Below are 12394 nucleotides of genomic sequence, written 5' to 3'. Positions count from 1 at the left end.
ATCTGATTACTGTGCAGAGCAGCGACTGTGGGGAAGCCTGGCAGACCCTAGGGACACAGCATAACATGGTGCCAAAACAGCACAACACAAACATCACAGAGACAATTTACTAACAGACAAACAGAACGAACACTATGTTTAGTATACCCCACATTGCCTACTGACAGGAAACAGCCTCTCTGTCATATGGAAAACAGAGTTGGGTTTGCACCACCCTGCAGATGCAGGCTGTTAATTTGCAATGAGAATATCAAGAGATTTTAGAAGGAGCAGTTCCACAGAGGTGACTTTCCTTAAAATTACAATAAATTGTTATGATCATTTGATAGCAGTTATCAGCCAGCAGACAACTGAGCCGTTTTCAAGTATAATGTGCTACAGCAATCCGAGAGCTAAATAGAAAGCCTTGACTCTGGATTGCTGCAGTGATGGTGGATTTTGAAGTGCTTTGTATAATTAACTTCTTGCTCCTCACATTGTGTTTAACATATGACATTCAGCACATAAACTGGTAGTACATACACAATTATAAACACTGAACAACAATCTACTGCTAGGTCTTGGGTGTTCCAGAATGGCCAAGGTCAACATTTTCAAGACATAAAAGCAGTATTTTCATCTCCAGGGCAAAATTTCTCCCCTCAAGCATTTTATGCTACATATGGGTACTCATATGCTAGTCTACCAACATGTGCAGAACTTGTACTTTACTGATACAAAAAAGAGGAGTGTGGTAATCATGGCCTGCTGTGACAATACAAGGGGTGAATTTTGCTCTCAGTTCAACACTTTTCTTGTGCTGCCTTGCAGGGTGTGACTCAGAGCTTCTGATAAAGCTGAAACCTTACAGAGTTGAGCAGTGAACTCCTAAAGAAAGAAAATCCCAAGTCTTCTCCTTCTCTTTAGCATACCACAGTGTCTGAAGCAGGGGCTTGTTCAATGGCTTAGAGACACCAGGCTGAGGAACACAGAATAACATACACTCTGGTAGCTCTAGGCTCCCTACATGCATGCACAGACATATACCACCTCTGTGAGATGGAGCTGGTGGCACAGCCCTTCCGTGAGGCCTGGAGTGTATGGCTGCAGGGGTGCAGCTTGGCACCTCTGCGAAGGAAAGCTGTGTCTGGCTCTGCCCGACAGACAAGGTGGCTTTCAGGAAGTCCTGTGTGAAGGCTCTGCTGGGGTAACCCATGTTGCCTCAGTGCATGAGCCCTTTGCAGCCTATCTGGCCTGCTGGAGAGCATCACAGACAACGGCAGTCTGCCATGTCTCAGAGCTGCATCAGGTTCTTTTAACATGGCAAATATTAGCTCTATTGATCTCCACACACATTGTATCAGAGAACCTGTGGATCACAAAGACTGCACTGGTCCTTACAGAAAAGGCAGAGTAACTTTTGGATGCATGGATGTCTTTTCACTAGCACCTTCATCAGCTTCATTCCTGATATATATCCATGACCAGAAAGCTGAGACCCTGTCAGTGGAGCCCATAAAACCTTCCTGCTTTGTTCTAATGAATGGTGGTATGGTATGGCTAACTGCATTGCTTGGTGACCTGAAATTTCATCTTTAGAAACAAATAAAAAGATAACAACCCCAAAAAAGGCCAAAACTCCAAACATTTAAACTCACTCACTCTGAGACAGTACTAAGACTGGAAAGATACATAATTTAGAAAACAGATGTATCAGATTTGCAGTTCTCTTATTATGGGATATAAGTTATTAGGATAGTAACTTGCCAGAATCTTTACATCTGTGACTCATTAGCCCTGCTGTGCACATGGTCCATTCCTTTTCTAGATAAAGCTACAATACCCATGTAATGGAAATGAGTACAAATAAGAAACCTACAAAAGAACTAAAATCTGAGTAGCAAGCAACAAATTTTAAATCTCATTTATTTAAAAAAAAAGGATAAACAGAAAATCTTTTAACAACTTCATTTTTACTCATTAACCCTTAGGATTACAGCACAGTAATTTTCAGTTACCTCTAAAAACAGCATATATGCAATTTGACATTTTAAGAAGTGGACACTCAAAATTCATATTAGGTTTGATTTCTTTCATCTTGAAAAAGGTAGAGCTGAGAATTAATTAAGAAAGCAGTTTAATTGGAAAATATAGTGGTTTGCCCTGAAAGATTTTCTTTTCCTTGAGAAAAATGAAAAAAATTTGAAAGATTTGTGTAGCTCCACATAAAAACATTTACATAGAGCACTTCTCAGTCCAGCCCCAGCATTCTCAATGCTTCCCAACACTGCACAGACAAGTTCAAAAGTAGCTATCAATACTGCAGTTTCCTGCCTACATAAACAACATATGAGAAAGTGGAACAACCCCATTTTTCCATCAGCAGCTTAGTAACATCTTTCAGCTTGTTCCCAAGTAGCTTTCTTTCCTTTGACTAAAGCAGTCATAAATTCATACCTTCCGAGATTCACAGGTCAGAGACATGCAATGCCAGCTTGGACCTGAATCATCTCCCCATATGTAAAACACACATATTTGAAGAGAGACAGAAACACAGGAATATTAAATCGAGCCCAGCAAAGAAACCATAATGGGTGCATAGTTTTTGTATGTGTGGGAGGCTTTAGAGGGCATTTTATCTTCTGGCACCCATGAAAGATAATGTTGGCACACAATGAGTTTTTAAAAAGGCATAAAAAGAGCTGTCCTTCCCACAAAATGAGTTCTCTTCTTTTCCTGTCACTCTGCTATAAATATAACCTCAAATATCCCCTAGATCTGTTTTATTTTTTTCTCTATCTAAAGCTGTTCTGAATGATGGATTCAAAGCTACTCAATTTTCTCTTTATTTGGTTTGATTCTTGAACTGCGCGTAAGAAGGGCTCTTGTTCTACACCCTGGGAGGCCCTCATGGAATACAAAACACTACAGTGATCAACAGCGACCACTGGCCCACTAAATTCCTCTGCTGACAGCAACTCAAGCTCACCCTGAAATGCTAGCTGGTTACAATTTCCAAACTAGCACATTTGTTGCATGCCTCACTGCAATTTTTGCCCGAATGCCAAGCAAAACATGATGCTTGGAGGAGGCTAGCAGGCCTTATAATGCAGTGTCCTGCTTACCTACCTGGAAATGTAGATAAAGCCTACTTGCCCCTATACAACGGCTATGAAGAAAACTTAAAGATGCCAGAACATCATGATTTTTCACTTAGAATAAAAAATTCTTGTGTTACATCCATCACAGCCTTCAAAGATGTAATTCCTACAAGCAGTCCTAGATTTTTCAGGTACATTCCAGTTTGTGCATTGGTCAACAAGAGGTCAATATCATAAAGTCATTGTAACCTTGTCATATGGCAAGTATAATGTTAAGCAACAGCATTTCTGGTTTTACGCTGTGCTGCGTACACTCCATTTTTACTATTGCATTTACTTAGTATAGTAAATGTCACAGTCCTCCTTAGGATTTTCCTTCTGACCTGCCAATAAACCCAAGCTGCACAAGCTTACATGTTCCTGTGAAGACATGGTAAATGAGACAGGAATTACCACCTGCTGTTCACTTGCACTTCCTAAAGTTACAGCCAGCTGCTGCTATTTCACATCAAATCACACAGGCTTCTGGCCAGAGTGATCCTGACACCCTTTATGGCTGCTTTACCTCCCCTCAACACCACCTCCAGTTCTAATTAATCCTTCAGACCAAGCACCAGCCCTGCAGCTAATCATTGTACCTGCCCTGGGGAATACAGTGTTTGGTATCACCCTCTACAGTGCCATGGACTCTCAGCAGGAGCTCTTTTATATAATCCCTTTTATCATAGCTGCTGCTTTCTCCATCAGCAAATCTGCTAACTAAAACAGTGCACCACAAGACAACAAAGATCCAGAAATTTCTTTTCACTTAGGCAATCATTCAGCAAAGAGCTTTAATTTGAATACATTATATAATGATTCAGACTTTGTATTAAAATAATAAAAAATGTAATTTTAAGAACTAACACAAACAGGTCACTAAAAAAGTGTAATTTTCTATGATGACCTCAGTGTTTTCAGAGTAAACTCTACCTGAAATTGCACTAAAAATGACAAAACCGGAAAAAGCCAGAACTTTTCTATTTCGGTCCTAGTATTAGATGAATTTTCAGTGAGGCAAATATCTATTCCACACAACTTAGTTACAAGTTCTGATGAGTGATCACCATCTGACCTACACAAAATATGTATCACCTTCCTTCCTGAAGGCAAGCCTACTACTTTCACTGAAACTTCAAGATGGGTTGGTCCTCCCCAGAACCAAGCTGGTTCTCTCAGCAAAAATCTTCTGTCCTGGCTTATGTTTCTCTTCAAATTATATACCCACTGCAGTTAAGCAATGCAGGGAAGTGGTTCAAGCCACTTCTATGATATTCATTAAGACTGCATGAAATAGTTTTAAAGAGTTGCTTTCAATCAAATTGGTATAACTCAAGTGTTCAGTATTGCAGCATGACAGCTGCAGTTTAAGAAAAAACAACTACATGATGTTTTGTCAGTCACAGGACAGGGCTGCAGAAAAAGGAACAGGATGTACAGAGACTTCCTTCCTCACCATTCCTCTGGCACCACTAAAAAGGGGCAAGCTGCAAACCAACTGGTGGTGAGTGAAGACACGCACCGAATAGCTCTTAAGACAGGAATGACAACATCCTCGTCTTGGGAGTATGTTTGTGGCACTCTCTCTAGAGTGTCACAGCTGTTCTGCATTCCCCAGAGGAACCTCAGGAGCTGAACATCAAAGGCATAGCTTGGCCCTAGAGAGTCATCCACAGCCAAAAGGATACTCCTGTGAACTCCAAAAGGAGGCACATCCTCCTTTCATCTGAGTGTCCCATTGCTTCAGATGAAGTTGGCAACCAGTACAGTCTGAGTTCTTTCCTAATATCTTATAGTTACAGAGCTCCAAGTTACCTTGCTCCAATTTGTTATCCTAGTTTCAGCTGAATGGAAAACAGGGAAGCCACAACAACCTAATGCTAGTGAAGCAGAACAGACAGTTCCAGGAATGGAGCAGGTAAATACTCCTGTTGCCTTCTGACAGATAAGGAAACAAAGTCTCAGAAGTTTAATTAACTGCTCACAGAAAAAATTGTATTAAACCAGACGTCCAGCAGCTTGCTCTATCATGCTGCTTTAGCAAAAGTTATGTTAACAGAAGGAACCATGAACTTTCTTTTAGCCTTCTTATGGTGTCACACTAAAAGCATAGTTTGAAACCGTGGATATAGTTTATAATGTGAACTATAATTTGCTTTACACAGGACAATTAATAGCAGAAGAAACAACGTGTGGTCAAGTATGAACTTAAAGTGGCACAGTGTTTGTACTATGTATCTGAAATAACACATAATAAACCAAAAAAATTGGTTTTATATGCACATAAGAATATCACTTAAGGGAATACTGCCACTATATCTCCACCTCTGCAGAGCTTTTGACAGTATATTCATATAAATGAAACAAAAGGGTATTTAATCAGAAAAGAAAATGCTGTCCCCAGCTAATTTATGCTAATGAAAGTTACTAAGTCCTTCTATTAAGAAAGATAAAATTCATGAGCAGTATTTATAGAAGATATTGAGAGAAACTTTTGGAGGATATAATCAAACATCATCAATTACAGTCCTGTAAGAAATTCACCGAATATGTTTAAATTATGTAAAGTTATATTTAATTAACATAATATTCTGACTATACTTCTATACATTTTGGCTTTGACAAGATGTTGAATGATGATAAAAATTAGCACTGTCTGGGAACAAAGCTTCCTATTACATCACTGATTTACCTACATTTGCTACAGTTAGCATTGCCTCCAAAACATGGAATCTTGCTTTTGCTGAAGGTAAGAAATCAGATTACTTTTTATACTACTACCTATTTTGTGAAGCAAACCTGTTCCTCTCTAAAAAAATAAAAAAGTGTTAACCTTCAAATGAAATACAATACAAAATAAGATGGCTTTAAAAGACATTGAAAAGTTAATAATCATGGTTTAATCATCACTCAGTAACTAGTATTATGTGATTACAAATGAGGTGCTGATTCTAATGACACGAATACAGGTTTTCTATTTATTGTCAGTAGAAGCAGGAAAAGGCTCAAAATATTTATTATACATTCCATAGAAAACTATTAGCTAATAATAGTACACATTTTAAAACTAGAATTTTTAAATTTTTTTATAAAAAAAAGGTCCAAAATTTACTGCTTGGATATCTTTAATTTCCCTTTAACATGTGACAGTTTATAAAAGTTGTGTCTACAATGATGTAAGCGAAGCAACACTTCAGTTAAAAAGATAGCTTACGTATACAGACACACGCACTTGTATTTAGCTGTTTCAGTAAATAGGCTGCTTTCAAAATCATTTCTGTTAACATTAGATAATTCTAAAATAGTTTGCCAGCACAGAAGAACAGAACCTGCAAAATTTCCATTGTAAAACAGTGATTTCTTCCTAGTGTGCATCAACTAAGTAGCAAATGTATTAAAAGTAAACAGGTAAGGGGAAAAGGTCAAATAAAAAAGAACATCACTATCTAAACTTCACTGTTTTAACAGTACACAAGGCATCTTTTTAATTTTCAAGTAATAAAGGTTAACACAAGAAAATAAACTTTTAAGTACTTTTCTAGAACTTTCTCTTCTGCTGAAGATATTTTAGAGATGTTATCAGTTCTGGGTAGAACCAGATGCGAGGAAAATTTAGTTAAACGTACCAAAAGGAGAAAATAATTTTATGGAAATATGTAAGTATGGCTTCTGGGTGGTTTCTCATTGTACCTAGATCAAAACCAATTTAAAGGCAGCTGCTAGCTGATGATTTCTAGACCTGATAAGCAAGGAATCTCTCATGTACCTGAGCTAAAGGAGCTAAAGGACAGAAGATACTTACTGTGTCAAATACAGAAGGATGAGAACAGAGTGATTAAGACACTCAGTACTAGCTGTTCCATTCCCACACGTTCACCTCTGAAGAACTATTTCCAGTAATCAGAGTACAATCTATACTTGGATAATACATCCTTTGCAATCCTATCATTACAAGATCTTTAAAGGCTTTTTTTAAATTAGGATGGTTTTCTTTTCAGCAGGATTTAAAAAGCCTAAGGTGTCATCTTTACCTGGGCCGTCTTTACATTTTATTTTGGTTTATTTTACTAATAAGAAAGCAACTTTTATAAAGAATAAGGGTAATTTTGAAATTTAAGTCATAAAAATTGTTTGGAACAATAAAAATTTTTGTTAAACTAAATGCTAGTTTCAAACCAATATGTAAAAATACAAAACAAAAGAAACTTGGTTCCTTATCTGTAAAACTTGAATTAGTTTAAAAACGTCTATTGCTTTTCGATATTATATCCAGTCTGTCTGCAAACTTGTGAAATTCAAATGTTGATTCCGTCCCACAGTCACTTTCAGGTACAATATTTCTCTAGAATTAAATGGTATGGTATTACCTCCAAACCCATTTATTTTACATAGGCAGTGATGGAAAACTATGTGCAAAGGTAACCAGCCACGTTTAAATGGATTTAGTTTCACTTGGTGCATGACTGGTTTGCACACATAATTTCCATAAATTATATTGTAAATTCCCTGGCACAGCAAGTTGAGCAGATTCACCCTGAAGACAGTCATCAGAAGAGATAACTGCTGTACCACAAAACGTAAAATGGTCAGAGGCTTTGTAGCACTTATTACTTGTGAAATCCGAAAGGCAAATAGAAGGAGCTGCTGTAGAACACATTCAAACACACATAAAAAAGATGAACGGAAAACCAACAAGATTGGGCAAATTATCTAAGCTACACCCATACACTTAAAAAAAAGGTACATTACAACAATATGCATTGACTAAACAATCTGTGAAGATTCAGCTAGCCCACACAGTGCTATTCACCACCTCTTCTTCTCTACTGCCAGCCTTATTCAATTCTTTTTCTACATTCAGATACAGAATTCAGTCTCAGCTGCCAGCTGCTGCTGCAGAATTAACTCTGTGTTGTCCTTAAACATGAATTCCTTAGATTGGATATTTTTTGCTTTTTAGCTGCATGTGATTTATCAAAAGCACGATGTCGCCATAACCATGGCCCAGTGCAGATTCTACTGCCCTCCAGTGTAGGGGGTTGTTTTGTCAAAGTGGGACACAACAGTCTCTGTGTAGCAGATATTCCACTGCAATTCTTGCACTTGTTCCACCTGCAAGATAACAGTGAACAAACTTGCATGTTCTCATTTGGTATTGCCAACACTTCCAGCCCAGAGACTGAAAACCGCACACTCTTAACCACTTTCTAGTTCTTCCATATCTCCAATATTTTGCAAAGATTTCTGAACCAGTGGAGGCTCTGGCACCTTTGCTTTCCCTTCAAAACTGCCCTCTGCTCTCCCATTTTATGCCACCATGAGAAGAAAACGGCATCATCTTTCCCTTGCGTCTATAACACTATTTTTTTTGTGTTCAGACCTCTGATGTTTTTGCTAGAAACATCAACACTCATAATTCCAGATTCTTATCCTCAGCTGTGGAATATTCTTTACAGCATTGCTCTTCTATATTAATGTGTCTCTTTCTTATAGCTTTGCCAAATTTGCTCTCCTGCTCTTAACTAAACACCAGTTCTTCTGAACAGAAGATTACTTAGCGCAGGCACCTAGGCACAGACTTCTGACTGTGCATCAGTCAGAGGATGAATAGAGCATTCTCTCCTAAGCCACAGCACTGCTCCATTCTCCTCCTCTGCCCTTTCTCCCCTCACATTCCCCATGAGGCTCTGTAGCACAGAACCAGCCGAAATACACACCCTAGCATGGTTTCTGAGAGATACTAAATTTGCTTAGAGGTTAAAAGGAAGTTTTTACATTCTTCAGAACCTTCAATCTGTGTATTCACATATTCCTCACATTGTTAATCTCTATTTCATTTTTATTTCTTTAAATAATTTTCCAATTCTTCTTTTTGTGTTTAAACTGAAATAATAATTAAAGCTTTTCACTAACAGGCCTCTGCCTTATAATGTGCAGTCGTACTACCAAGCATAACAGGACACCTTTGTAGGTAATTAACACTGATAACACCAACACCAAATTCAGCTATAAAGTCATGTTGTGATTTTAGATAATCTTCTTAATTACAAATAAAATCAACATGAAACACAATAGGAGAATAAAATAAAATTGCAAATTCAGAATATTTAACATAGTTGACAGAAAAAAAAAAAATCCATAGAACATGCTGTTATAGATATTTATAAATGTGTAACCAAAGAGAGTTGCTATGTCATCAGAACAATTAACCAAACATTTTCTAATGAAGCACAGATGTAAAGAAGAATGAACTGGCATGGCCAATCTATCTGAACTTTCATCCCTATATTCCTCTATTTCTCTGCTAAAATAAACATATTTAAAAACTAAAAGAACCTTTACATTTCCATGGCTAAACCATGTCCTGTCTAAGTGTTTGAACGTATTTACAAGGTGACATTATTATTATTAAAATATTAAATACCGACATATCAGGAAAAAGAGCTCATACATGCATACATGATATGTGTTTATAATTCACTAATTACTAGATACATTTTACATGAAATTTGGAAGTACATTTATTAGAAACCCACCAGCCCTCTGCATTGCGGGAGCCCATGCAAGGCGTGAAAACATTGCTGGGGAAACTGAAAGGTTTGGTTAGGAAAGCCAGCTTTTGTACAGCAGAGCAAAATCACTGTGAAACCTGCTTCCACCCATAATGAAAATTGTGTATTTTGAATGCATTATTACTGTTACTCAAATCTTCCCAGACACTATCTGGTCATGTTCAGTATTACTGTCCTGCAGACACTTACTTCAACATGCAGGGTAAATGCAGCTAATAAGCATAATTAGCTCAGACAGTGTGTTTAATTTAGTTTTGCACTAAAGACTAATTGCCTACTCAGCGAAGGGGAAGTGTAATATTTTTTTTTTAAGATGCTTACCCGAGGGCCCTGATCACCTTGATCTCCCTGCAAAGTGGAAAGATGAGATGATAGGTTTAACACAGCATCTGTGTGCTACCCAGCTCTCTTACATAATCTAACATTACACTGCGTCAATACAAACTGTCTCTTTAGTTCATGCTGGGCTTTCCATTCACCTTGTAAATGTCAACTGTACATAACTCACCTTCTCGCCTTTTGGACCAGGAGGGCCCTGAAAGAAACAGAAGCAAAGAATTACTGATACTGACAAAGTCCTGGGACACAGCAAGAAACAGGTCTGCAACAGTCTGCAATTTCTTCCTAATAATGTATGTGCTTGTAATTTTTCATTCCAAATGCCAGGGCTATTCCAGAGACAGCTTCTTCACTGTATTAATAATAGGCACTGTATAGTTATTTCTTGAATAGTTTGCTCACCCCATGTGTTGAATCAAACTACTTCAACAAGCAAAACTATGCCTGAAATGGCAAAACTTTTATTGATTCCAGTTAGGAACAACAGTTTATCTCGTATCAGATAATAAATGTTTTTTAAGACTGTAAAACTTCTTTGCAAGTGCATCTAATAAATTCAGAGACATATAAATCTGCCATGTATTTTGGCACCCTTCTTGGCTTAGATTGCCAAAGAAAAATGGATTTGGGAATCTAAAAGTAGTGTTTTCATTCCTATCTTTGGCAATGCTGAAGTTGATGTTTAGTCTCAAGCACAGTGTTTTAGGCAAAATGAGCTCCTTGTATAACACGATTTTGCAGAAGTAATATTTATTGTTACTTACCATCAGACAAACAGTAAGGTGACTGAATCACATAACAGCGAGGTCATTTCCTATTCCATTTTTATTGAGCACCTTGCAGCAAGCTACCAGCAGGTTTCTAAAACACTAGTTTTCAGGTTAGTATCTTGTGAATAAAAGCATTAGCAGTCTGCGGAGAACTGGCTGCTTACAGAGTGCAGACTCTACCTCCCTTTTCTGAAAGATATGCAGGTGTTTCATTACAAAGAAGAACCTGGGAGCATATGAAAGCAGCTGGAAACAGAGAAGGAGCCATCCAAGCTATCAGGGTCCACTGTTATAGCAGAGAAAGGGTGTGTGTATGTGCGTGAATGCAGTACAAGAAAAGGTTGCCACTAGCAAAATAATTAGAAATAACAAAGTGCAACCTAGTTGAGCTAAGCATGTTTGAACCATTTCATAATTTACACTAGTAAAAATTCATGTGGTTCACATAAATGCAAATACAAAGAAGGTCAGTCTGCTGTGTATTAAAGATGTGACCAACCATATGCAAGTTTTTGAGAATCCCTATTGTAGCCAATTTTCTGCTTATTTTTAAGGGCTTCTGATGCTTGCCAGAGAAGAACATCTGCTGCTAAATCTTTCAAGGAGTTAAAGTGTATGCCTCTCCTTCCATAGCCTGCCATCTCTTCCATCTGCTGCAGAGCACACAGAAACAAGTCTGCTACCTGACTTCTCCATGCCTCCTTTACAAAGGACAGTGCTCACTGCTAGCCGAGTGGAAACCATCTGCTCAAGTAACTATGATCCCATCCACCTTGTGCCACCCTGCAAGAACTTGTCCTCTTTAAAAACAAACTAAACAAAATAATTTAATGAATGGATACAACCTTGCTGCACCTTTAAGGTGTCTCCATCTATTTTTTTTTTATACTTTAACTCTTACTGACCCTTTCCAACGTACATGTTCGTATACATACACTGGAAACTGCATGCGGCGCTATCTACAGACTTGTACTTACTTGGATGTGACGTTACATAGAGTACATTTTCAGCAGGCCCACTTTAAAACATACACATACATGTCACTAAGCTTGCAAATTTGCAAACTCATACAATCAGTAACACAATAATTGCAGAATGGGAAGAAGTAGAATTAGTCAATGCTGGTTGTTTCTGCCCTTTTTCACTGGGAACACTGAGCACAAGTAGAGGCCTGTGCTTATGTATTCTATCTCCTTGAATTGTCAGACTATTACTGGCTCTGAATATCGTACTGGCTGCAAACTGCAAGTAACATGACCCCTATCTGCTACAGTCAGAATCCTATTTCTTGGATCTTTGGCGTGAAATAACAGATAACATGACATGATCAAGACTACAGACAGATGTTGGCTTTTGGATCAGGCCACAGCTGTGGGAGTTGTTAATGCCTTCATCCAGCTGCTCAATGCCATTCTTACGCTCAGGGGTAGCCCTAATTCTGATGGGTTTTAGCTTACAACTTCTCTGAGGCATGCCTACCACCACTCTGACAGTTGGTACAAACTAAGACAGCAGAGACTGCATCAGCTCCCTGAACTAAGCTGGCTCACTGGAACAGGAACAAGTTAGAGCATGCTCACATGAGAGGTTCAGC

The sequence above is a fragment of the Nestor notabilis genome, unplaced genomic scaffold (assembly GCF_000696875.1).
Source record: "Nestor notabilis isolate BGI_N333 unplaced genomic scaffold, ASM69687v1 scaffold13591, whole genome shotgun sequence".
Classification (NCBI taxonomy): domain Eukaryota; kingdom Metazoa; phylum Chordata; class Aves; order Psittaciformes; family Psittacidae; genus Nestor; species Nestor notabilis.
The sequence above is the reverse complement of the archived record's forward strand: the minus strand, read 5'-3'. Positions refer to the sequence as shown.